The following is a 2,500-nucleotide window of genomic DNA, read 5'->3' as shown; positions in this document are numbered from 1 at the left end:
GGATCTATATTGGAAATAATAAGAAACCCAGTAATTATAACCGTAAAAGTAAGAGCAAGATTCGATTATTTCGGATTGATCGAAAGTAATACAAATAGATGGAGGGAAGAACTAGGGTTGGGGTGCTATTTAAATGTAAATTACATATATGTAATTTACATTTAAATATATGAAGATATATATTGTAGATTAATCTATATTAAGCCTATATCTCTTTATAGAATACAGTACAACTTTAGACAATACACTAATAGATAGTGTGGTAGAAAGGTTCATATATTTCTTTCTACCATACTATCGGATCTCATATACTGCTGATTCTAGTCCGCTCATTTCATTTAAGGCGCGGAATGCAAATCACTTTCATTTCTTCAATCATTGACTAAGAACTAAGAAGTCAAGCTTCATTCAAATTAATCATTTTGACTGACTGTTTTTACGTAGATAATAAGTAAAAAAGCAGTAGGAACTAGAATAAACAGTGCAGTAGCAATAAATGCGAGAATATTTACTTCCATAATCTCATCGTTTTTTTTTTTTACTTCACAATAACTCGGGATCTAATCCCATAGAGATGATAAATCTTCTCCTGTAAATTCAATGAGATGAATTGCATCCCGATGATATTTGATATTGAATCGGATCAATATCATGAATAACAATATCTGAGCTATCAAGTCGATTCATTGTCGAGAATTGAATAGTATAACATAGGAAGATCTTTTATCCATAACAAATCAAAAATTGGATTTCTGATACAATCAATAATCCCGCTGAATTTTTCATTCTTTCTTTTCTATAATCTACAGCCTTCCGTATACAATCATCTGATGAGGTATCATCTGACCCGTCTTCCACTTCTATTAGTCACAAACCCAAACAGTAGAAGTAAAATGGAAAAAAGAAGAAGTGCAGTTCTAAACTAACTAAGTTTTTTTATGATCTAATTTTCGTGGAAGACAAAGAGGTGTCATAAAGATGGATCCCGGTATAAAAGATCTAATATTTCGATAAATTCACTATTTTGGAGTTTGCTCTTTCTTCGGTAGGACCCCCTCAAATAAAATAGGAAGAAAAAAAGATTATGCATTCCCTTACTAATTACTAAGAGGGGTAGATCTTTGTTTGACCTCTCTTTTATTATAATTAATTCTATTTTATATTATAATAGCCGCGTTCCTTGGATTGGGACTGGGACATATATCATATCCAAAATTCAGTGTGCAACTTGAATAAGATAGATAGACTGTTTCCAATTAGGAATTGAGGTTACACAAAATAGGAGCTAGAAGAAAAGGCAGTAGTTTTAATATAAGCCGAAAAATCTTCTTTCGGGCTAACTATGTTAAGGTTAAGTTAATTTTGTATCGTACAATAAAGGAATCCAATTTGTATATGTGCTCCCGCGAAACGGATGTGTATTCTATTCCATTCCATGGATCAAAAGCAATCGAAAAAGTCAGACCAGTATGGTATCTCTTGTAATCCTGAATTGAATATGTTCCTACCAACAATTGTACCAATCTACCTATGTCTCTCCCCACGAATCGGTACTTGTTGAAGTAATTGAAATTCCTGTATTTGTTCGATGAGACACGAAAAAAAAAGAAAATAAAGACCCACGCCGGGAATTAGATCCTACTCCTTGTCACCCTCTTCACAGAAAATAGAGAGATGAATTGATGGATTCATCGGATCCTAGGTCGGGACTGACGGGGCTCGAACCCGCAGCTTCCGCCTTGACAGGGCGGTGCTCTGACCAATTGAACTACAATCCCAGGTAAATAAGGTGTACAGGATTCTTATGATTTCATTCAAACCATATTTCTATTTAGAATCGCCGTGCTGTAACAGAGACAGGAACGCTATATTGCTATTCACATGGATACGGACTTTAGTGAAGTGAGAACGACACGTATTACTAGTAATTCTAGTGCCATATCAAATCGATTGATAATAAATCTTTCAATGGTCAATGAAAAAATATTTTTTTTTCTTTACTTTAACCCCTTCCTTCTATTTACAGACTAGATTATTAGAAAGATTAGAATATGTGGGAACAAATAAAATAAATAAGGATATAACAGAAATTCTTTTCTTTATTCCCCCGCATCGGGCGTTTCTGGAGGCCAAATTTGTTATATCATCTCATGATGGATCGGCGAATGAAATTATTGGGCCGAGCTGGATTTGAACCAGCGTAGACATATTGCCAACGAATTTACAGTCCGTCCCCATTAACCACTCGGGCATCGACCCAGGAAGAATCCATTTTAGACTTATGGATAATCCACGATCAACCTCCTTTCGTAATACCCTACCCCCAGGGGAAGTCGAATCCCCGCTGCCTCCTTGAAAGAGAGATGTCCTGAACCACTAGACGATGGGGGCATACCCGCCCGATCGCCTACTATGCTCATAGTATGAACAGTTTTTTGGAATTGTCAATATAATGTAATGGTATGACTAGATCCGAAGAATCCTTCTGGCTTTCATGATT

The 2,500-nt window shown here is 35.6% G+C and overlaps 2 non-coding genes across 2 annotated transcripts; both read right to left on the bottom strand.

The window, feature by feature from the left end:
- Positions 1-1,704: 1,704 nt before the first annotated feature.
- Positions 1,705-1,778, bottom strand: TRNAD-GUC (transfer RNA aspartic acid (anticodon GUC)). Its single transcript has one exon. It is a non-coding gene; the product is annotated as a tRNA-Asp (tRNA).
- Positions 1,779-2,175: 397 nt separating this feature from the next.
- Positions 2,176-2,259, bottom strand: TRNAY-GUA (transfer RNA tyrosine (anticodon GUA)). The gene has a single exon. It is a non-coding gene; the product is annotated as a tRNA-Tyr (tRNA).
- Positions 2,260-2,500: the final 241 nt, after the last annotated feature.

The sequence above is a fragment of the Eschscholzia californica genome, unplaced genomic scaffold, assembly GCF_041429995.1.
Source record: "Eschscholzia californica isolate CP2 unplaced genomic scaffold, dmEscCali1.0.p SCAF_122, whole genome shotgun sequence".
Taxonomy (NCBI): Eukaryota; Viridiplantae; Streptophyta; class Magnoliopsida; order Ranunculales; family Papaveraceae; genus Eschscholzia; species Eschscholzia californica.
Note: the sequence above shows the minus strand (reverse complement) of the source record. Positions and strands in the feature narration are given on the sequence as shown.